Source organism: Emydura macquarii, unplaced genomic scaffold, assembly GCF_026122565.2.
Source record: "Emydura macquarii macquarii isolate MOO-44397 ecotype Brisbane River unplaced genomic scaffold, CSIRO-AGI_Emac_v2 contig_2897, whole genome shotgun sequence".
NCBI lineage: Eukaryota > Metazoa > Chordata > Testudines > Chelidae > Emydura > Emydura macquarii.
The window spans coordinates 7,069,432-7,095,235 of NW_027133034.1; the positions used below are offsets into that span (position 1 = coordinate 7,069,432).

Genomic DNA, 25,804 nt, shown 5'->3' on the forward strand with positions numbered 1-25,804 from the left:
GGAACTATTTGATACATATCATGCCATCCATTCACCATTTCTTCCTTTCTGTCTGTCCTGACATTCCAATTTATAGGAAGTATCTCACTAGGTTACATTTATGCCCACTAAATCAAAATCTCCATCAGGAGCAACGTATCTTTCTTGGAGAAATCTACTCGCAATCTACATGTCACTCCATATGTTGTGAAAAGATTTGCTACTATTTTCCTGGGACTTTGGCTATGAAGTGTGTGTGTGTGTGTGTGTGTGTGTGTGTGTGTGTGTGTGTGTGAGAGAGAGAGAGAGAGAGAGGTGGGAGTCCCTGTTGGTTCTTTCAAATAGACTGTACAGTTTTCCCTAAAGACTATTCTATTGTCTGTACTGTGAAACTGCACCATGTAGCTGGGGGGAAAAAAACCCATGAAGTGTCAGCCAAAATTCACCACTATCATCTAGTTAATTATGGAGGGAGCTCTGTATCACAGAGTGGAAGTCTCTTGTTTACATCAGGATTGAAGAGTGCCTTGACTTAGACCTATAGTAGACATTAATGATCACAGGAACCTGCTTTGAGTCAAATTCAGCTAATTATATCAGAGTTTAAAAATAAAGGGAAAGAAAAAAGGGTTGGGGGTGAGAAGGGTAGCTACACAGAGACCACATTTTCCATAACTCTTCAGATAGGCATTTAACGGTCTACTTCATGGCCTCATTAAATGAACAATGTCAGAGCTTTAAAAAAAGCCCTTTGCGATGCTTGCATTTGCCTGAAAATATATGTCACAACAAGTATGTATAAAAAACCAAATGAGCATAGAAAATATACTATATGATTGAACCCCAAAGGAAAGAGCTAGAACATTTCTTCTTTCACCCTTTACTCTGAAGCCTTGCAATAATTAGCCAAAGTAAAATGAATATTAGCTTATGCTTAACTGCCTTTCCAGCATGTTACCCTACATTGACCCAGTAGTGCTAAACCAATTATTTTTTGAACTTTATGGCTTTAAATAATCTTCTGCTCTAAAACTCCCTCTACCCCTCAGCTACTTAACCGCAGGCCCGACTGCCCTAAATCCTTTTCTTATACTTTGTAGCTTTTTAAGCAAGCCCCCTCTTTAAGTAGACATAATCCCTTCTCTGTAGAAAACATGAAAGACCTTGAACAAATCAAGATTTCTCCATGGAGAATTCAGTTAATCCTGTGCTTAGCTCCTAACAAGGAAATCCATCTCTCCACCAAGCACCCCATTACTAGAACTAATGCCTGACTTGAATAACAAGCAAATTATTGTGCTTTAATTGTAGCGCTGCTCTGTCACATGGAGAACTTGAGAGAGGAATGTGACTAGGCTCTTCCAGGAAAGACAGGTCACACCTTTTCGTTGTTGTTAAGGTTGCTATGATTTTAAGACAGACTAAATTAACTATGAATACAGACTGCACATGCTGAAGATTAGATGAAGCAATAACACATCTTATTTTAGGGTGATTATTATAAGACTGTGCCTTTTTTTTTTTTTTTTTTTACATTGCCTTTTATATGTTGCCAAATTTATATTCTGAGCACTGGGGAAGGGGCATAGCCACATACTTAAAATGAGGGGGGCCATCACCCATTTGGGCACAGAAAATTTGGTAAGTGTAAACATGGTTCACAGAGTAGCTCACAAAGACAGGAACATGATTGGTGTTATATCATTCCCCAGAAAATTGCTCAAAACAGTAGGCACTGCTTAATGGCAGGATGGACCCAGCAGGGCCAAATAGGCTCAGGGTGAAGGCCCAAGAGCTATCATAAAAGCTGGCCAAGACATGGCAGAAAGGGAAAACAGGTTTATAAAGAAGCCACTAGTTGCTATGTGGCCATCCCACAGAGAAACATCACATGAGGGTTTGACTTTTAGGCAGCGGCAATAGCATATAAGGACTCCTGGATAGATGAGGCTGGGTGGATCTGTTAGCCATGCACTATTTATTCTTCATAAACTGGAGATAGCAGGAACACACTCGGTATAGGTACAGATTACTAGGGAAAGCTGTGACTCCAGTGGGCCCATGGGCATTGAGATAGATATGTTAGATGGCATTACACTTCTTTTTCTTTGTTGTTGCTCATGCTACCCTGAGTCCTGGCAGTCTGACATGCAGCTGAATGTGCATGGCATTGTGAGAAATATTGATGTGGGCTTTATTCTGTGCAACTTACTAGCATTTTTAATGGATGGTGCATGGTCTACACTTTTCCCAGCTTACACTGATTAGGACACTGGTATTCATCAAATTCCAACATGAGAAGTAGATGCAGATATATTGAGAGGGGTAACTGTGAGTAATGGGTGGGCCCCGACATGAAAATACCTTTCTTGATTGATTTGTTCAAGCAAAGTTATGCTATCTCTGATCTAGTCCCTTGATCAGCTGCATCTAGGTGATCAAAATACTGCATGGTCATTCTGCTGATTCATTAGTCAGCTTTCTTGAAGCTCCATTGGATCACCTGATACGTTGTGATACTGCAGCTGGTTCCCCCAGCTCATTTGGGCTAAGAAGAGCAAATGTATTAGAAGAGGTGTGGATGGAGGAGCTGGAATAATTAAAGGGAGGATCTCTGAGACAGTTTGACAGCATAGTGAATAGTTTGTGGGAGAAATAGCCTGAAACTGGCAGTGCGACACAATAATATTTCCACAGTTGGTAAAGGCATGCAGGTGCTATAACTGTAGACAGTAGGGGAGGGAATAAAACAAGGGGTAACGCTGCCTTTCACACTGTGATGAAAAATAAGGATGAAATCCTTTTTATTCAGGCTTTTTTTTATTGTCCAGAGTGGAGTACATAAGATACATTTCTATTCCCTTGTCCACTCTTTGCTTTGCTAACCAATAATTTCCTCTCCTTATAGCACAGGTTAGCTGCTGCTGCTGTAGTCATGTTTCTAGATCTTGAAAAATAATATTAGTAGGTGGGAGCGGGGAGACAAGCAGCAGCATTACATAGATTTAATGTGACATTAGGCAAATATTGAGCAAGATTTTAATTACAGAGGTTATGGCAAATTTTCCTGCTCTGGTAGATGTAAAAAATCCTCTTATCTTTAGTAACTTGAATAGAAGGACCTCATTGCCTGTTCTTTCCATCTCAGGCTGCATGCTAAAAGCATACTAGTTGAGAGAATTAATGGGTTGTAGTTTTACAAGAGTACCACTAGATGATGGTATAAATCTTCATAATGAGCAAGCTCAAAGTGGGCAGCTTAAACAGGAGTCCAGGAGAAGCAAAAGGCCACATAACCTTAGGCATGGACATCCCAAGCCTAAAACTCCCCTCATGTCATTAGAATGACACTGCAGAGAATTATATTGGCTGTGCTTATGTAACTGACATTCAGTAACATTATAGACTATTACAGAATTACTCAGAGAAAATGAACCAAGCAGCTGATTTACTTGATTTAGAATCAAGTAACAATTTGCTTAATTTATTTTGCAAATTAGAATGGGCTAACATCAATTCATTTTTTAAACTGATACTATAAATGAGAGTAATTGTGTAATTAGTAGTGAATTAATTACAGGGTAACACATCAATTTACATGAAACTGAAATAAAAAATTAAAACTGGGTCTTACATTCCCTAGGCTGGCAGGTGCTATGATGCAGAAGCCTCAGCTCCCCCCACAGGGAGGGACAGTGAAGAGCATCCTGTATCACTGTGTAGCAACTTCTGTGGCTGATTCAAAGATGGTACTGAAGAGCTAGAAAGGGAGTCCCATGGAGACTTTCACAGTCCTCAGGAAAGTTGTCTTCTGAGATATCACTTAGAAGGTAAGGGCACGTGGGGGAAATGATTTCCTGTAGAACAACCATTGGGGGAGAAAAAAACATTCGAATGTATCATTAACATAGAATTTTCTTGTCTTTTTAACTCCCAAAGGATGTATAAAGGGATATGTTCATTTTTGCTATTTTTAAATTTATTTGTATTACGGTAGCCTCTAGAGGCCCATTGTGCTAGGCACTGGACAAACATATAACACAGAGATGGTCCCTGCCCTGAAGAGCTTACAGTCTAAATATCTATTGGTGTTGTTTACTGGTTATTACCCTTTTTCATCCACTTTCTAAATGATCCTTCAAATAAGGCAGAAAATGGCTGGGGTGTTAGCATGTCACAAACCTTGGGAAAATGTGAATAATGGCAATATAGGTAAAATGATGAATGTTTATAAGGAAAGGAGGGATGTAAGAATGAGGAACAGTAATTTATGCCTTCATTGTCAAATCCTAGGCCCATTGAATTACAAAATTCACATTGACTTCTATGGGATGAGACTTTAGCCCTCCTACAGCAGCATTTTATTCAAATTTGACTTTTCCTCAGATCAATTTCTCATTCAATTTTGATTTATACCGGTTGCATGGAGGAGATGCTAATGAACTTTGCCGTTATACACTATGCAGTCTTTCATCTGAGAAGCTTCGAAAACATAAATTAGGCCTCACAAAACAGCTAGGCAACTATTATTATATACATTTTATAGGGCAGTAAATAAGGTAGAAAGGGGTTATATGACTTGCAGAACAGGTCAGTGATGGAACTGGCAACAGAACTCAAGAATCCTGATTCCCAAGCTCCTGGTCTAATCACTAGAAAAAAAAATTCACTGTTCTCCAAAACCCCTCTAAATCCCCTAGAATAGAATAGCAAGTAATACCTTGTTTCAAAAAGAAAAGGGAAATGCAGAATGTCCACCTCTTTCTAAGCCCAGGTATGTTTTGCTGTCCAAAGGTAATGTTGTATTACAGGAGTAATCTGATCAGGAATAAGTCAATTGTTGGCCATATCTAGGCAGTAGTAAATATCAATGTAATCCTTTTATGGCAGATTATTGCAAATCAGAGATTTTTTTATGCAGACAATTTCCATGTAAGTATCCTTTTTGACAGCAGCTGGGAGAAAAGGGCCATATTTAGCAAAGGTACAAATAAGTATTTTGACTCTCTGTACCATACTCCATCTGCTAAATATTCCATTTCAGCTGCAGGCACTTGTGATAATGATGTTGCTTTTACCAGGAATTGTGCATAGATGCAATGCAATAGTCTCAGTCCATCCCCTCATGGGCATGTTCATATAATCTGTGATTCTGTAAGGTCTTGTGCAATGCACATAGGGAGTGAAAGCTTGTGTGTAAACAAAGACTATGAGGAAGCACAAGTAAAATCAAGCACTTGGTTTGGTCCCTCTTTTCTGAACCCAAGTAAGTCAAACTCATAGTGTGCCTGCTCCCTTGAACTCAAGAGAGCAGAGCAAAAAGGATCAGGCTGGTGAAGAATAGGGCAACATAGACTTACTTCCTATCACGGTTGTCTTAATGAGGTACTGAGTTATGCACTGCCAGCTTTTGCCTTCTTTTGCTACTAGGCAGGAGTAACTTGGTCACCACAACTACAGTGCTCTCTCGTTAGTGCAGGATCATGTTCCTTTGTACTCGCGGCTCAGCACTTTTTATTTTGCACTTATGTGCTTAGCACTCTGCATCTGTGCTGTGCAGGATGAAGCCCAAAGACAGAGAGAGTGTGTGTATGGGGGGGGAGGGAGGATTGTTAATTTGACCTCAGTGAATATAAAACCAGAACTGAAAGCTTTTCACACATCTTTCACCAGCTAATGGACCTTCATTTTCCTCTCCCCTAACACCAATCATCTTTCTAATATTTCCACAAAGGGCACATTATGATAATTTCCGTGGTTTTCCCATCCTCCATTTACTGTAGGACAGTAAAATCAGTGCCAGGAGTTTGCTGTGTATGGGGTTTTAATGCTTAGTAGTTCATAGATTTTTACAAGCCCTGGCAGCAGGCTAAAATAAAGAGAGGAAATCTCACAGCTTGACATCTGAAATGTTCCCAGCCTTTAAAGAAGTTTCAGCTGGTCAGGCGGCTTTATTTCAATAACTCAGAAAGAAGGTGTTAGGAAACCAGGGAGTGAATGAGTTCCCATCAGGGACAGAGCAGTGGTGAGCATGAAAGGGGAGAAATCCCTTCTGGTAGACCTGGGGTTGAAGTGTCAAGGAAGTGGAGTGCTAAAGGGGACAGTGTGAACTTTAGAGTTTAGGTGTATATATGGTATATTTTTGTCCTCAGCCAATTCTGAAATATTAAAGTAACAGTTGGGGTTGAGAGATAAGAAAGAATAACCTTTTGAAACTGCTGAAAATGTTGCTGATGTCTTTTTTCCTTTTTCTTTCTTTTCTTTTGGTAGAACCATTTATCACTTACAAATCAGCCAGGAGAAGAGGTTTTCATTGTCTCTACTTGATGAGAAGGACAGCAGCTGTCTTCTGGATGGAAGGTTCTGTTTGAACCTCAAGTCCTTAAAAGAATTTGATAATTCATTCTGGGATGAGAGTGAGCCTGGCTGGGCACAAATACTAGTGAGCAGTCCTCATCCTCATGGAGACAGCTACTACCTATATTGTATGTGTCTGTGAAAGCACAAGCATGACAAAGGATGATGCAGCAGAGGTGCAAATGTCAGGTCTCTCATAGTTACCTTTCGCAGGGCAAGATAGGTCTGTTTTCATGTATCAGGGAAATGTACAGTAGAGTGCTCACTTAGAGTATAACTCTCATGGTTGTTAATAAAAATATTTAATACATTACAGCACAATATTGTGATGCTGGACGACTATGCTGCTTATTGATTCCAGTACAAGAGAATCTCAGAATTACTGCATGAATCCTACTAAATAAACTATATTGAGTTTGTCACTATAGGTTAAATATATTGAGTTAAAAATTTTCCTCCTCAAGAGTGAATCTATAGAACATCACACTGGGGAAGTCTTTCATAAAAATGAGAAATTTGTTGGGAACCAAAAAAAAAAAAAAAAAAGGGAATAATATAAGAATATGTACTGGAGTAAAAATAAAAGTTGGTTAAACCCATCTTAGAGGACTGTGAAAATTTCAAGATCAGGAAAATATTGCCAAAGGAATCAGAAGCAAACAGGGACATTCACAACATCACTATGTTATATAGTAAAACATAAATGATGATAACTCTTGAGAGCAGTCGATTATCTCAGTTTTGTAATTTTCTCTCATAGTTGGGTTTTCTGTATATGCACCTTTTACTGGTGCTAATGTAGTTAACCCCTCTATACTAAAACTGATTAGAACGCCAGCTGTCTTTCCTTAGATTCACTCAGTAGCTCAAGGTCATCTGAAAATTAGGGATTTTGGATTTATAAATATCTCTGATGAAATTGCACATCTTTTACAGTAGAAGGTTAAGACATCAAAGCTCAGGAGGGATTCAGTCCTTGGAGTGACATGTGGCTCCTCGATCTGCTTGAATTTCTTTCCAGTAACAACTCTGGGATTTAACTACAGTATATTTTATAACATTTTGTATAGCCACAGATAGCTTTATTTCCTTGCATAAATAACAAAGATATCCTATACATTTCTCGTTTCTTCCTTTAAGCTACAAGAATTGTAGTAGATCTGAGATTTGAGTATGTATACTTGACATAAATGTGTATTGTACATTGGGAATAATGACTAACTTTTTATAGACCTCTCTCATTAAAAGTCACCTTCAAAAACACCGACTCTTCTCTGCTTATAATCAAATGACACCTCATAACCACCTAACCATTTTTAATATCCCCTAGACTCCATTGTATTATGCCAAGGCTCAGACACTGTCTAGCTAGTCAGGGAAAAGAGTATACCATCATATTTAAAAGCAGTTATTGGGACAGGTTTTACAGGCAGTGGGCTAAGACAATTCAGAAACAATTGCTTATGTGATAGTTTGAGGATTTGTCCCTGTCAAACAGTTAATATTGCTTTAATACATGAAGTAGGCTGTATAAGACGGCAATAATGAAAAATGTCAGGAAAGACAATATCAATTGTTATTCAACATCCACATCAAAGATTACTTTTTTGTCAGTAGCTTTCAGAAAATGTATTTTCCATCAGATCTGATTGCGTTCCTCTTTGAAGTGCTCCATCCTCCCGGTAGATTTAATGTGACATCTAGGCACTTTTTAGTCCCTGGGCCTCTGAGGCGATTCAAAGAGGCACAACAAGCCATCACAGGTTTATCCTCAAAGGCCGACACTGTCTGTCTGATTTATTGTAACTTTAAGAATCATCTCCAGCAAAGCATGAGCCTTCCTACCCATCCGCAGCTTCAGACTTTTATCAATTCATTTGTATGCAGCCTGTACTTTCTGGAACTGAGAGCCCTATAGCCACTCATGGAAAATGCATTACCTGCTACTAATCCCTTTTATCTTTAAAGTCTGTATTTTTTATGTATAAGTCATTTTGGGTTATCATAAAATATACATAATTCTCACCCCCAAAAAAGACAAAATGAAAAGAGAATATATAATAAGTTATGAGCTTGTGGTGTCCTTATCACCAAGGATTCTAAATAAACAGCTCTCTTTATGTAAACACGGGGGGGGATATAAAACAGTGATTACTTTCAATACGAAATAGGAATGCTTCCATTTTTTGTTCCCCATTTCAAAGTGAAACTGTGAGATGAATCATTCTAAACATGTTTGGGATCGCTTTTGTTTTCCACTTCATTGGTTTGTGTAGGGTTAAGTTGCCTGTCAAACTTCTTCTATCATACATTACAGAGCTTCAGAAGCATCTTAAAGTTTCACATTCAGTCAATGTTTTGCTTCCAATTTGTGAACAACATTAAGTTAATAGCATCCCTTTCTGTGTTTACGGAGTACGTATTCAAAGAATCTGCCTGGCGTGAGGTGTAAAAGAATGATACCACTGGGAAGATGCTACAATTCTTCATAAGGTTTCCAGTGCCCTTACAAGTCTGAAATCTGCTCGCCACTAATATTCTGAATTCTTTGCTTACAATTTGCTGTTTCTGTGAATATTCCTGTCAGTAAACTCACTTGATGACTCTTTTAAATATTTGTCATTTTAGAGGCAATGTTAATCCTGAGTGGAATCCATTTAAAATTAAACTTTACCTTCATCTGTTCATTTCAGCTTTGGGTCTCCCATGTGTGCCATAAATCTTAGACCAAGATTTTGAAAAATAGGAGCCTAAAGTTAGGCATAAAATCTATATTTAGGAACCTATATTAAAATGTTCTGGTTTTCAGTGGTGCTGAGCCAATGCAGCTCCAATTGACTTCAGTGGAAATTTTGGGTGCTCAGTGCGTGTCCCTCTATACGCCTGATTCACAGAGGAGCCGAGTTGCTTACAGTTCTTGGGTGAGGTGCCTGCCTCCTTAGCTCAAGCTGTAGATAGCTTTTCTCTGAAGGTCCCATAGGTCAATCCCTGTTGTCCGTCAGTACCTGTGGAAATCAGGCTGCTTTTTTTTAGCTGCCTAACTTTATGTACCAAGTTTGATAATTTTGATCTTATGCCTCTTTCTCCACTCATACACATATTAACATGGACATTACATATTAACATACATTAAATCCATTAACACTAATAGAATTACACTAAGGTGACCAGATAGCAGGTGTGAGAGGTTGGGACAGGGTGTGTGGGTGGGTGGGTGGGTAGGTGTGGTGTAATAGGCACCTATATAAGAAAAATGCCTGAATGTCGGGACTGTTCCTATAAAATCGGAACATCTAGTCACCCTAAATAACACGCATGTAAAATTGGTGTAACTGAAGTGAGGGCAAGGCCTCTTTGTTTGAAGGTACATCAAAAGCAAACACAATAGGAGTGTGGACTCAGATCTAATTTGTTTATAACTCTGAGATAATATTCATGGACAACTTTGATCAATATTTATCCAGATCTAGTGGGCAGCTTACTAAATTATTAAAGGAATAAGTAAGGGCAACAATTATAAAAGGAAGGAAATTAAAGGAATAAGTTGTACAACAGTGATAAAACATATTGCTGCAAACAAAATAACAGTGAATATGACTATTTAAGATTTTTGAGACATCTTTTGCATATTTCTTGTAAAATTATGTGCCCAACATCTATTCATCTCAAGGCACACAATGCCTAATTTTGAAACATGAACTTCAAATAGTATTCCTGTTCAAAGTCATTCCCCAAACCAAGCATAAACCCCAAATCATATGTTGGGGAGTAATTTAGCAATTCTTAAAATGGAGGCAAGAGGACTTCCTTTAGGTATGAATAACTAAATATATTAATTCCCTTATATACCATAATGGGTCCAGTACCACTGTCATGGTGTTATATCACCCAGGTGATGTAAAGTTAGTAAATGACCTTGCAATCTATTAGTATGTCACTAGGATGTCATTCCTAATATCTTACCTACTCCACAATATCATTCCCAGAAACAGCACTTTTAGAAGTTAAATGTCAGGAATAATGGGCATAATAATACTGAGGTGAATCCCAGGCATGAAAGTAGCACAAATAATGAAATATCTTCCTTTTCCCAGGAAGCTATATAGTTGAAATATAATTTCAGCATGGTGCAATGTAACTTCATCATTAAAAAGTTACATTTGACAATGATTATCTTAAATGGTATTTGGGATATTGCAATTATCTCTTTTTCTAAGCACAGAGAGAAACTGTGGTATCTTAGCGGTATCTTTAGGCAAGGATGGGTACCTCTATTTATTTTAAAGCATGCTGTAGAATAACAATAAATGAATAGGAAAAGCATATTACTGAAATTGTTCTGGAAGTCAGGCTTCTTTTTAACATGATAAATACTGTGTATTGTCACAGCTCATTTATTTCTGTAAGTCTGGTTTTGGTTTGTCCTATAAGTTTGATTTGTTCCTTAATAAATGAATCACCAATTTTGTCCTGCTCAGACCTAGAGGTGTAACTATTGTACAAATTAACCAGTCCCTCTTGTTACAGAAAAATGAAGATTTATGAATGGTTATTATGCTAAAATAAGCATATTCATCATTGAAGACTGGCCTTCTAGAGTGTATCTTAGTTTTCTTAATGGAATTATTTGCTTATCTGTTGTTTCTTGTCTTCAGTCTTGTTCTAATAATGGCCTCAATTTTGAGATAAGAAATCTTGTTAAAGATGTGTGTTCAGATCCTTGGGGGGTATATATTGGCCTAGCCGCAATGAAGTCAATGGTAGAATATAAAGCTGCACCAGCTGAGGATCTGGCCCTTGATAACTTTCTGTGTTATGTATTCCAGTTAATATAAGAACAGAAATTTATCTTTATTCACTGCAGGCTCCAAATATTTTCTTTTGCAATAGAAAGAAAATTAAAGTCCTGCTCTAACTACCACTGAAGTCAATGGAAAGACTCTTATTGTCTTTATTGAAAGTTGGGTCAAGCCTTAAGCAGGTAAATATACGCTTGTCTAGAGCATATGCATTTATTAAAGGATTACAGCATGCTACATATCTACTTCTTGTGCTGAAATTCTTTCTTGAAATTCTTGTAAGTAATGCCTCTATACTGTAGTTGCACCCCTGAATTCACATTGATGCCACTAAAATGTCTTTTCTAGAAACACTACATCGTGAGTGGTACATTTACACTACTGATTAGCACAGCCAGCCCAAGTACGTTTGCCTAAGCTGGTCAATAGTGAAAGATGTAGCGAAATGTCTCTAGTAATCAGATACTATGTCAGTGGGGACTGTCCTAATATAGGAAGATCTAATTATTGGTTGGAGGGACATAAGCCTTCTACTAAAGGTATAAATCTTTTCTATTCTTTTCTTATATTTTTTTATTCTCAGTGAATTTTCCCATGAAAGATGCCAACCTATTTAATCCTTGGAGACTGAAATCACTGATTTCTTTAAAAACATATACAAAAGAGACCATGATGGAGCATGTTGCCCACACTGTCTGAACCTTCTTCCAGAGGTACCATCTGTGAGGGTGAGAGGATAAGTCAGGTTCCGTGTACAGGGATGCTAATTATTGCTAGTAATGAGAAGAAATGAATCTTCTAAGTGTGTAATGATTTGGTTTGGAGGTGCTGTCCCCAATCATTTTGCAGCAATACACACATTTTTTTTCCCATGCCATACGATTGCCCTCCTAGCTGAAAACAAAAAATATGCAAGAACTTATCAATTCTATAGGCAAAAGTAATGAAAAGCTTTATGTAACTTTTGGCAGAAACATTAAATTAAGCAATTAAAAATCTTGCATCATCAAGCCAAAGATTTAAAAGTGGTATTGTTGCCAAAATGTTGTTTGCCAAAATGTTGTGTTCTAATAACAGTCCAAATCTGCAAATAAAACAGAGAGAGAGAATTAAAGTTTTGTAGAGCCTCAGCTGAGTAGAATGGGAGATGTTTGGGGTGGATTTTTTCTAATTCTTTTCCTTACTCACATTTGCAATGTTTTGGGGATTTTTAGTGTTTGTGAAAGGTGTCAGATTCCAAGGTGATGAAGTCTTTTTTACCAAAGAACAGGTACAACACAGACACCAGTAGTACAAACTTCTCAGTATTGCTCTACGAATGTGGCTCACTCATGTTACGTAGCTATAGGGTGAGATCCTTATTCTTTAAGCTGTGTCAAAAGGCTGGAATGGGTAAACATTCTAAAAGCCCTGGTTTTGGCTCAGGGAGGGTTCATGGGGTGCAGACACTGGCAAAGATTTCAGGCAGACTTGCAGCCCATAGGGCAGCCCCTAGGAGGCTGCCATAAGTTAGAGAGGCCACCAGGGTCATTTAAATTACTCCAGAGGCTGTTCTAGCCCCCAGAGCAGCACAGGACTAGAAGGGCACAAAGATGGCTTAAAAAACCCTGCAAGTTTAATGCTGAGCCTCTAAAAACATATAATCTCATTCTAATCTCTAAAAGGGAGAAAGTCATTCATTCTCAAATGTCTATTCTGCCTTGACTTTTTAGACTGTCAACAAAGGTGCCACTTGTTGCCATTTATCAGGGTATATGTGTGATGTGGACATATGCCCACTGCAAACTGGACTTTGCTCATTTGGCAAGAATTTTCAATTACTATCAGCCCTGGAACATATTAACAGTTTAAATACTTTGAAATGTTCATATTTTACTGTTAGGTTTTGCATCAAAACAAATGCAGAAAAACAGAATGATTTTGTACTACACACACCTACATTATATGGATTTTAAGATTATTAAATGTTTGTATAACTTCTGTGTGACAGATACACAGAAACCAAATGAATATACTGCTAGATCTCAACATTTTTTTAAGTAGATATAACTTTAATGGGATTTCAGGACATACCTAGAATCTAAGGCATACCCTTTGTGTGACCAAAGCTCATCTTTGGTGATCTACATTCAGTTCTTATCATGCCGTCTAGTTGCTAAATTGCCACAAAGCAGAGGCCACAGCATTTTGTACCATTTGGACTCTTATCGAAGAGACAGATTGCAGTAGTTCTGTCTGGAAGCAGCATTCATCAGAAAGTAGTCTCTTCTGTTTGAAGTAATAATTCTATGTTGTTTGTGAGTTTTATTTGCCTTCTAATTCTGGGAGCCACTAAAGCACATTGCAGCCAAGAAAGGAAGATTCAACCCCTCCTCCCCCTCTACAAAGAAACCAGCACTTTGCCAAAATAAGTAATAATAATTAATAATAAATAATAAAAAGGGATTTCAAAAAATCCCAGAGCATAGCAGTTAACATAGAAAGTCTTATCATAGCCCTTAAAGAAGATGCCAAATCAGGCTCAATCAGATCATTTAAAGAGAAACTTCCTAAGCATTGGTGAGGTGTTACAGGTCATCACCCATCACCAAACAACCACATTCTTTGGCCCAACTTCCCTAAGATGGAATAGCCAGGGGAAGAGTTTGGAGATCCAAATTGCAAGGATGTTGGCAGACGTGTATAGGGAGAGATTGAACTGTTGGGGTTCTAGTGATATGAGCTCCTGTTTCATGTACTGTGATGTTTCCAGCACCTCAGAAAGGAATTATATTATTGCATTATAAGTTGCTTAACTATTATATAAAGCAGCATGTACACGAGGGGCTCTATTTTGTATTTAGGCTCAACTCTATGCAAGGGGTGGTGAATAAGCTCAGCTCTGGGAGGAGCCTGAGAAGCACTGTGGCTCAGATCCCCCCCCCTGAGCACAACTGGAAAGTGGCCGCTTTAAGTGGCACCGGCTGCCTACTGACTATTTCAGTGGGCAGGGATAGCATGGGAGCTTCCCCACCCCGGAGGCAGTGGGGCTGTAACTATGATGGCTCTGCACTGCCTGGAGATTTCACCTACCCAGAAAGAATCCTCAGGAGGCTGGTTAAGGTGACTTTATGGCCTCCTTAAACTGCTGGAATGGTGCAAAGAAGTCATAGCAGGGCTGAGAATCTGAAGCCACTGTAGTCCACATATATTTTTATGTCAGACAATGAGAATTAAGAGGAAGGGCTTTTTCTGCCATGTGCCTATGTGCTAATGATTACACATAAACTGGCAAGTTCTGGATTCCTATGCTAGCATGGATTCTATATTGCAGTCAGAGACAAGAGATTGACTGAAATATCACCATCAGAAATAAAGTACAATCCAAATATAGATCAGAGTGACCCAGAAAAAAGGCCAATTCAGAACTAAAGTCTTTACGTAAAATTGGTATCATGTAGGGGGAAGCATCAGAAATATACCCCAAATTAACATGGCAGCACTTGGCTGGGGTTGCATGTATTGTGAATGGAAAACTCTTGTAGATTAAAGGAGCATGATGTAGTCAGCCTGTGTATTTAATGCTCAATGGCCTTTGCGGAACTGCTGTGAAATGCCTGATCTTAGATGGGTCTTAGTGATTCCCCCCTAAGTCTTCTCAAGCTTTGCTGTTCCTATTTACACTTTTGCCTTATGGGCTTTTTAAAGGAAAAGCATTTTTGAGCTCTAGAAAAGAATTTTCCCTTTGGACACATTCAAAAGGTGACAGCTTAGACAAATATAGTGTCTTGTTTTTGTGCATGCAAACTGTTTTTTTCCCTAGTTGAAATATGTATTTTGTCTGTGCGCATCTTAGTTTTGTAAACTAGAGTTGAACAGTTTGATTTTTTTTTTCATTTTTAGAATAAACTGATCTTTTTTTCTGCGCATGTACTGAAGAATTGGAAGTTACTGGTTTTCTAAAAATGTAATTTTACTGAAGATCTGTGTTTTAAACTATCATAACTCAAATTATTCACAGGATGATGTAATGAAGACAAATATTCAGCCAATAAAAAAAAGCTAAATAAACCGTTATGTTTAAGCTCTGATGTATACAAGGGACTACATTAAGGCAGATCTAAGAGACACTTTAATAGATTTAACATTAGCAATCAGATCTGGACTCAGTATAAATCAAATACCACTGCATTTCAGCCTAATGCACACCCACTCATTCATTAGCGCACCATTCAATGCAGATTATAAATATTAGTGAAGAAACTGCCAATTCTTGAAGAATCTTTCCACAGACACAGCAATAATTGAACAATAATGATGACAGTCTTATTTTTATGAATCACTAAGACTTACTATTATTGATTGGCACTTGGGGCTTGAGAAAGCTTTCTCAGCCGGTATGCAACAGGAAATGGTTATAACATTATCAGATAAGCTATTTATAAAAAAGAGAAAGTGAGAGAGAGAATGTGATAGAAATAATGTTGGGAATCAGCTAGTTGCTGACGTAAGCATAAGACATTCTCCTTGCCAACCAACAAGATGAAATATATGTAACTTAAATTACTTACATTTCCACATACACACACCTCTTACTTTAAAAGAAAGAAAAAATACTGACATATATTAATTTTGCATTTTGTTCTTTTCATCTTCAAAGTAAAGAACAGACTGGAAACAAATGTGGCTATTTTATGCATTACCTGTGAGTGTGGGTAAAAACCCAGGAGGATGTGGACTTTGTCTGCTTCCTTCCATGATATACAGCTACTAAAAAGCAAAAACAATGTAAGGTTCTGAAAATATGTGATCCATTACTATGAAAAAGAGCAAAACTCTTGATGCCTATTCTTTCTGCTATGTGTACAAGATATACTGGTGTTTGTTAGCAAACCTTTTCCTACCCCATATCTCAAAGTGGCAGTGAATTGAATGCCCTGTAGTAACAGTATACAGGAAATAATGACATATATCCTTGTTTTGGGGCAGTGTGTGTGTGTGTGTTTTTTGTTGTTAGATTTTCTCCTTCCTCATTTTGGTGAGAGATAGCAAAAGTCTGGTTTCACAAACACAAACAAAAATGACAAACTGGAGTTGTTTATGCATTTATTTCACTATACTGAGACTGTACTATTAGTTGTTGAGCAGTCAAATCGCTGGGAAAACAGAAATTCAGTTCAGTCTATCATTAGAGTCTTTTTCTAGTGCACTTTTCCTTTTTTGTAAAGTTGATTTACATAATTCCTGCCAGGAATTCTTTACACTAACATTTAACAATCTAGCAATTACTTATTAAAAAAAAAAACAAAACAAAAAAACCTTCCTTTATTGATCTTAAATTTGCATAATTTTTCTCAGACTGATTTACTGAGACTTATTGAGTCCAGATTCTGAACCAGATTAATCTGTACAAAGGAAGTTTTCACATTCAAAAGTTCATTATAAATCTTTGGGCTGATAAAAGTCAACAGAATTCATTAATAAACATAATTAAATTACAGAAGTTTTTTTGGATTCAGATGTACTGCTGGGAATCCTGAAATATTTAAGTACATAATGTAATCCAGTAAAACATAGATGTTGTAGGAGTCTTTAACTGTGAGTAAAAATGTCAAAAGTATTATTTTTATAGGGTTGCTAATTGTTTTATAGTGTATGATCATAAAACCACATGCTGCAAAACATAATTAAAAAATGCACTTGCATGTGAATTACAGACAGCGTTGATTAGGTTAATGTGGATTTTAGCACAGATGCTGTAAATTACAGTACGCACATTATGTACAGTAAATATATATAAAATGAATGACCATGAAAGTACCTCAGCTGTGGGCACCTTGCCAGCAATTTGCAGGTTAACAGTGGGCCTTGTTGGATGAACAGTGAGATAACAAGAAAAAATTAACCCTGGGCTAAGTCACCCGTCAGTGAAATAAAACAGCTGGTGGAAGCAGAATAGCCAGAAACCTCTGTGAGGATCCTCTTAGAGTGTGCCATGGAAGTATTCCCTCATGTTGGAGGATCTGGGGTCAGGACATCATTCCAGAAAAATTCTGGGGAAGGAGAATTTGAGTCAACATATAGAACATTATCTGGGGTTATATTATATCCTGCAAAGTCGAGGGAGCAGAGGGCAAAAAGATGCCCTGTTTGGAGGTGGCTGCGGGGACAAAGTAACCCAGGGCCTCACTAGGTAGAAATGCTCCATCAGATTTACAGAGGCAGGAGCGACCCTTGTTTGCAGAGATGGCTGTTCAGCTAGCCCGTTTCCCCTTTCAGAAGCTGTACTTTTTCTTGGGTGTATCTTTAGGCTGCTGTTCAGTAGCAGCCATGGAGGGGACTCTGGAGGAACTTATGCTTCCAACAGCATTAACTCCATTTGGAATTTCCATATAAAGATCCCTGAACTAAGTGGAGGACAGCTAACAAACCTCCCTCTGGAGAGCAACTGCTGGTGTAGACTTCCCTCCACATGAATTGAGGGTAAGATTTAGGCTCCTGTTATTTAGCATATCCACATTCTATCATTTTACAGTAGAGACCTATAACAAGGTATTAACAATGATCCAGTATCAGTTCAATAGGGTACTGATTTAAAAAATCTGACAAGCAATTATGTGGCAAATTTGAATATGAAATTACTGTGACTGGATGTGCAAATCCAGATAATCACCTGTGTCAATGGAAAATTATACATATTTCTATGTACATTTACCTTGCTTTTGCATGCAATTGTAATTATCGTGTGCACAGATAAGGCTCACAAATGCACATAGATCTGTACATCTAACTTTTTTAAAAAATTCCAGTCCTAGATATCTTATTTGGCATACAGAGTAAAAGAGAGGAGCAAAGAGAGAAGCAAGATTTTAAGGAATTGACAATAGGATATAGATTGTTTCAGTAAGGGTTGCCAGTTCAGAGACAGCCCTGGTGGATAGTATTTAATAGTCATTAACTGTCCTAGCTGAAATGAATTGATGATCTCGGTCTAGGTCCTAATAGACAAGTGTCCAGATCACAAAGCTGTGATCACAAGTGACATTATTTGGCAACCATGATTAGCAGGATCAGCTGAAAGGCTAAAGATTATAGAGGCTTGGAGACTGATCCACCTTCTCAGTCCCAAAGGCGATCTCTTCTAGAACAGGATGGAAGAAAAATGTCAAAGAAGTATAGGAAAATTTGCACTACCTATGATGTATTTGTTTAGTAGTTATTGAATACAAATAATTTAATTTCCAGTGGTGACATCTTCCCTGAGCACCAAAATGCATCACTGCTACAACTAATTAGAAAAGTATAAACTGAAAGCATTAAGCAAAAAAATTGTTAAACAAACAAGGCAACCTAAAAGAACCTTTGATGATTCTTAGTGATATATATGTGTTTATGATCCTACTGTATAAAAAAAGAGTATTAGTAAGGAGAAAAAGATATATACTGACAATAAAAATGATGTTTGATTTGTTCTTGGATTATTACTATTCGTAGTAGGAATGCCCATTGAAAATAACCCCTATGACTTTTCCTTTTTTTGTTTCTCTGTATTTAGGTTACTACCTGTTCTTGAAACGGATTTGTAAAGCTTTTCTTGAGTCAAATGCATTGCACCTTCATTATTAGTCCCCCAGAACTCTCTCTGTTATAAGGCTAACATATAATACTTGAGATCTCAGATAATGCACTATAACCACTACAGTTTTCAATTTCTTCATTCAACAATAGTGCCCAAAGTTGCAAATGCAAAAAAAACGCAAGCAGTATAATTTTGTCTCGAAATCAATGTAGGGGGATAATCATGGTTCAGAGAACATATTATGGAGCTCTATCATAATATCAGCATTATACGTGATGGCTGTACAATAATTAAATCTTGTATTGACTGCTGGAAGCAAAATTATCATGATTATAATAAGATTGATCATTGCTCACTGGCAGGGATGCTGTTCCACTCAGAAGTTAAAATCAGAAGTCATTACTGAATCTGAAGGGCAGCAGGCAGCAATTCTCAAATCCCAGTCAGCAAAAATGTAAGAGATGGATGGATTTGTGAGCTAATCTTCCCCTTAGAGAGATTGCATTTAAAAGGCCTCCCACAGACCACTCACATTATATTAACTTAGTACTAGAAAAGATCAGAGGTACCCAGTTTACTTGTAATTGTCTTTAAAGGAATAAATTATTGACACCAAAAGTAGTGATAATAGTTTCAACCATACAGTATATATTGAAGGCCATGTTTTGCTCCAAGTTAGATATGCATATATCCCATCGGCTTTAATGGGAACTCTTTACTTGTATCTGAAGGCAGGTATAGCCCTATATTTCCAAAATGATAGGGGAAATTTTAGTATAAAAGGAGGCTGATATCCGACCAAAACTGAATGAGCTACTGGCAGATTATGTTTTTTTTTAATGTGAGAGACCTGATGGGGAAAAAAGAGCATGATTTCACTGAGTCAGCTAGTTTGCTGGAAATTAATATTTGTATATATTCCCTTGGGAACATACAAATCCCTAATGAATCCACAAACAGGGTGGATCACAAATAGAGCTGAGTAAAATTTTTTGTCTGAGACTTTCCCCCCTGAAAAATGCAGATTCATTTAGATGGAAACATTTCACAAACCTTCACAAAATATCAATTTTGACCTCCCCCCCTCCCCCCAAAAAAAATTAAGTTAAAAAAAAGGAAAAAAATGTTCACACTTTTAAAATGAAAATTTTCACTTTTTTGAGCTGCATTCACAATGGGACTTAGGTGCCAGTCACAGAACTGGGGGGGAGGGGTTCTGAGTGGTGGTGGTGATGGTGATGGTGGTGGTGTGCGCTTTTTATCTAATAATTAGGGCACTTACCTGGGATGTGGGAAAACCAGGTTTAACTCCCCACTTTGAAGCAAGGACTTGAATGCAATTCTTGTATATGCCAGGTACATGCCTAACCACCAAGCTATTGTCTATTCTGGGGTGGGTATCTGTCATTCTCTCCTGCTGAAGCCTGTAACACTTTGTATGAATAATTAAATCTTCATTGGAGCAAGGACTGGAATCCAGGTGTCCCCCTTCACAGGTGAGTGCCCTAACCACCTGGCTCTAGAGTCATTCTCCCTCTGAATATTTAATTAGTGATACAAACTGGAACAGCTTCACCAGCAGATATTGAGAAAGTCCCCTTTCCCCCAGTTCCCCATAGCCTGGTAGTTAGGACGCTAATATAGAAGACCTATGTTCAAGTCCCTGCTTCACAGTGGGGCAATGACTGGGAAACTTCTTTGAAGTTTAGGGATGTTTGGATGTAGGAAGTTGGTTTAGGGCCATTTCTACTAAAAAGCAGATTATTATCTTCGACATGCTTTAGGTTGTTAGATGATAGTGAAGGGAAAAAATGAAGGTTTGGGTTGCTTATCTTTAAAGTTTAAAAAGAGTACTGGCTAAGAAAAAGATATTTCACACAGTGATGTGACAGGAATATAAAATTTCAGATACCAAATCTGTTATCTTCCAAGTCTTAACCCTAGGCAGAAAGAGGTTTTTAGTCTGTTCAACCACAACTTGCTTTTCCCTTACTGAAAAGGTAAAGCTTTTGAAACATGACCTAATAGAAACTAAAGTCTTCCGTTTCTAGTGCTCACAGAAAAGGTACAGCATGGACAGAAGCAAAGCAAAGCAACCTCCCCATACTAGTCTGCCAACAGCGACTTGAAAAGACTACCTTTAAGAAGGAGATTCAGAGTCAGCAACTCATTCAGCCCTTGACTTATCACCTGGGGCTGCCAAAATGTGTGCTAATTAGTGCCAATTGTAGTATGCTGTTTTTTGGACTAAGACCAATAATTGATTTCACATAGGAATAGAACACAAAAAGCCATTGGATTACAGTGACTTTTGGTCACTACCGCCCTAGGAGAGATTTGAGCTGGAAACCTAGATGTAAAAGAATTAATCTCTGGTAACCAGTTCTCTGAGCTATGTAGTCCCTGTCATTTCTATAGTTAAAACAGTCACAAAACCACAAGGGAGAGCCCCTGGTTTCTCTTGATCAGCTAACACATGTTAAGATTGCAACTTGCTTTGTTTATAGTGGGATATATAGTTTATATTATAGTTTATATAGGATATATATAGGATATATATATAGATATATATAGGATATATATAGGATATATATATATATAGGATATATAAATATATATATAGGATTATAGTTTATATATGTTAGCTAGCATGTGTTAAAACACACCTTTTTTTTGGTAATGAAAACAAGGCCTAATAGACGTCATCTCCTCTTGGGATACTCTTCAATCACCGCTGCCAAAGGTTACTTTGATGATCATGGGAGTGAGGAGCCTATCTTACAAGAAGAGACTAATGGCCAAGCTACACTTAAAATGCTGCAGCGGTGCAGCTGTGTTGCTGTAGCTCTTTAGTGAAGACACAACTACACTGGCAGAAGAGCTTCTCCCATCGGTGTAGGTAATCAAACTCTACAAGAGGTGGTATCTATGTTGATGGGAGAAGCCCTCCCATCGACATAGCGCTATCTACACCGGGGCTTAGGTTGGTATAACTGCATCGCTCAGGGGTGTGGATTTTTCACACCACTGAACGATGTACTTATACCGATGTAAGTTTATGGTGTAGACCTGGCCTTAAAGAGCATGTTTTGTTTAGCCTCGCAAAAGAAGAGTAAGCGAGGAGATGACTGCTCTCTATAAATACATCAGGGTGTAAACATCGGAGAGGGTAAAGAGCTATTTAAGCTAAATAACAGTGTTGGCACAAGAATAAATGGGTATAAATTGGGAATGAATAAATTTAGTCTGGAAATTAGAAGAAGATTTCTAACCACCAGAGATGGGTGAGGTCCTGGAATGGCCTCCACTAGAAGTAGTGGGGGCAAACAACACAAATAGTTTTAAAATGAAGCTTGATAAAATTTACGAATGAGTTTATATGAAGGGGTAGCAAGGGACTGGACCTGATGACCCAGAAGTTCCCTTCTAGTCCTATGACATTTAATCTTGGTGTTCATCAAAATATTCAGCAAAGCAAAAGTTTTTGCCCAACATTGCAAGTATTTTCTCAAAGATCTTCACCTCCTACTCACTCATGTTGAACCCCCACTATACTATCAATATACTCAGTGGGCCAGACTCACAGGTACAGTGTGGCTGCTTTGCGCTGCTCCAAAAACACAGATATACCTGGTCAGTTAAGGTTCATAGAGTCCAAGGCCAGAAGGAACCATTGTGGTCATCTAGTCTGACCTCCTACATAACACAACTTCCCCAAAATAATTCCTAGAGCAGATCTTTTAGAAAAACATCCAATCTTGATGTAAAAATTGTCAGTGATGGAGAATCCACCATGAAACTTGGTAAATAGTTCCAACGGTTAATTATTTTCACTGTTAAAAATGTATGCCTTATTTCCAGTCTGAATTTGTGTAGCTTCAACTTCCAGCCATGGGATTGTGTTATACCTTTCTTTGCTAGATCGAAGAGCTCATTATTAAATATTTTTTCCCTATGTAGGTACTTATCGACTGTAATCAAGTCACCCTCTTAACCTTCTTTTTGTTAAGTTAAATAGATCAAGCTCCTTCAGTCTATTATTTCAAGACATGTTTTCTAATCCTTTAATCATTCTCCTGGCTGTTCTCTGAACCCTCTCCAGTATATCAACATCCTTCTTGAATTGTAGACACCAGAACTGGACATAGTATTTCAGTTGCAGTCTCATCAATGCCAAATACAGTTGTAAAAAACCTCTCTACTTTACTAAAGATTACCCTGTTTTTATGAATCCCAGGATCAGGAGCTCATGGTCAGCTACTTATCCACCACAGCCCCCCAATTTTTTTTTCAATTTTTTCCCTAGGATAGAGTTCCCTATACTGTAATTACGACCTATCTTCTTTGTCCTAGATATGTACCTTTACATTTAGTCACATTAAAATGCATATGGTTTGCTTAAGCCCAGTTTGCCAAGTGATTCAGATCACTCTGTAGCAGTGACCTATCCCCTTCATTATTTACCACTCCCCCAATTTTTGTCTTATCTGAAAACTTTTTCAGTGATGATTTTACCATTTTTTTGGGTCATTAATAAAAATGTAAAATAGCACAAGGACAAACTATTTAAACTGGGTTAAGAGCTATTTTGTGTCACTGGAACAGTGTAAATCAGCCAGAGTTTACTGATGGATCTGGGCCCAGATGTTTTCCAGGAACAAAGCATAAACTTTTCCGACAAGGAAACTTACTATAATTTTGATTGCCATGTTATACTGCCTCCATCCTTGGTTATCATAGATATTTCTGTTTAAATAGGAAAATAGATTCATCCCTCTATCTCCTCTGTATGGGGTTCATTGCAAGCTAAGGGGGGGAAATTTTGTGGGAGCCTCTGTGAAAATATTGGCAGCACATCATGGCATTCAGGCACCATCAGTCACAACAGTGAGACAGGTTTTGAATCAAGACTTGTGTGACTGTATGAAGGAGAACAACAAAGTTATGTTCAACATTTTCTTACTTGGGTTTGACAGGTATACAGCCAGTGCCATGAACGCTGGTGTCAGATAGGACTGGGGCTGGTTGAACTCCAGCAGGTGGGAATGGTAATAGAATATGTCTCTGTAGAAACCTATGTGAATCTGCTTAATTTCAGTGCAGAACCAGAGTGCAGATCTCTTTATACAGTGGGGACATATTTCTTGTAAGACATTTGCAGAGGAGTATTGGAAGGTTTATTTTCTTGGTCTCTTTATTGTGAAAATGTTGACAGTGAGCCCCTGACAGCCTTTCTGCTTTTGCTTTGGCATCTTTGTAAAGTGTCTCTCTCTCCCACCCCTCTCTCTCTCTGTATCTCTCTCTCTCTCTCTCTCTGTCTTCCTGACTACATCCAGTTCTCCTGTCAGTGGATACTGTCCTTGAACTGAACAAAATCCTCACAAGCTGTGCCTGAGTTGAGTCACTTACCTTTCTCTCTAGAGGAGTTTATCTCCCTTGACAAGGTTTTGTCTGGTTTTAGTGGCACAGTTAGTGACAGTCCATGCATGCAGCAGCATGTGACCCGAGCTACTTGCATCAGACTGTGTAGTCATCAGAACTGTCACACAGTCAGAACAAGTTAATTCAACATGAGGAGAGGTGCAGGTTGTAATAATATCAGGCCTCTAGAGAGGGTGCTGTCATACAGTGTGTACCAGCAGCTGCCCCAGCTGCTACCTCCCATGTACAGGAATGCAAGCTGACAGGCAGCAGGTTTATTCACATAAGGTTGGCGAGTGTACATGTTAATTTCCTGTCCGTTCAACAGAGCTGGTAACGCTGCTTGCCATAATATTTGGGAAAGACATTTCTTGCCTTTCACCTTAGTAAATTATCTGGCAAACCAGAATGTGTTTGTCAGAGTGGGTCAATGTTCAAAGGACTGTAAAAGGTCATTGGCCTCATACTATTCTGCTGCTACTGGGTGTTGAGCTGTTTTATTTGTTTTTAATTTTCTGACAGTGCTGTTCATGACTAACGAAGATTACTACTTTTTGGATGATTTTTTTTTCTTCTATGGGAGGTAACTGCTTCTAAGCTACAGATGTCATTAAAAAACATTTCAAGAATATTGACCTTTGAAAATTCTGCTTCTCCAATGCCAGGAAACCAATTTCTTGGAGATGGAGGATTTCCAACTTTAGAAGACAGGGAGTGTCTGTTGCCTGAATGCATGTGTGTGTGGTTTCCCTGTAATAAACAGAAAACCAATAATCAGTTTCAGGCACATGAAGTCTTTTAAATTCTGGATTCAAAGATAGGAAGTCATGAGTAAACAATGGGAAGTTTCAGAACTGAACAGTCAAGAACTTTCCAGGTGCAACCATTCATGTATAATTAAACAAGACAGCAAAATTTAGGATTTGGGCCTATATCTTTAGAAAACATGAATATGAAAAGTCTATGTGCTATCATTTCCATATAGGCCAGTGTTCTATATATAGAAAAGGGTGCAGGGAGCTCTCCCATGCACAGGCTGGGAAAAACATCAGTCCTCACACGCAGTGGAATGCCAGCAGTTTACCATCAATGGCCTTGGCCCTGGCTCCACACTGACCATTGAGCAGGTTTGTTGATTAGGGGAATGGACAGTGCACACTCCTAAAAGGCAGCACAGCCTTATGGAACGCAGGGAGTTCCATAAAGCACAATGGCAACAGGCACAATGTCTCCTGGAGCTCTGGTTATGGTGGTTTGGCTCTGCACTGGTGCTAATGTTGGACAGTACCTGGAAGGCCCCAAATGCTTTTGTATGCTCTAATCTGAAGGCATTAAAAAGTGTACTTCTCAAGCAGGGCTATTATTTTTATTCATAATAGTAGTATTAATGATTATTTCTGAAGAGCCAATGGGGTTTTTTCACCTTCCTCTGCAGCATGGGACATGGACCACTTGCTTGTTTGAACTAAAGTAAATGGTGGAGTCTCTACAACTTGAAGTCTTTACATCAAGATATGAGGACGTCAGTAACCCAGCCAGAGGTTACGGCCTATTATAGGAGTGGGTGGGTGAGGCCTGTGATGTGCAGGAGATCATGATGGTCCCTTCTGGCCTTACAGCCTATAAGTCTAAGCTTTTTCACACAGTTCCGCCAATATACCTCATTCTTGACTTAAAAAATCCAGCTGTT

At 38.3% G+C, this 25,804-nt stretch overlaps 1 long non-coding RNA gene across 1 annotated transcript; it reads right to left on the reverse strand.

Moving 5' to 3' along the window:
• Positions 1-12,070: 12,070 nt before the first annotated feature.
• On the reverse strand, positions 12,071-24,859 carry LOC137166666 (uncharacterized). Its single transcript, XR_010923758.1, has 3 exons — positions 24,751-24,859; positions 15,818-15,884; positions 12,071-12,219 (listed from the first exon to the last, which is right to left on the reverse strand). It is a non-coding gene; the product is annotated as an uncharacterized lncRNA (long non-coding RNA).
• Positions 24,860-25,804: the final 945 nt, after the last annotated feature.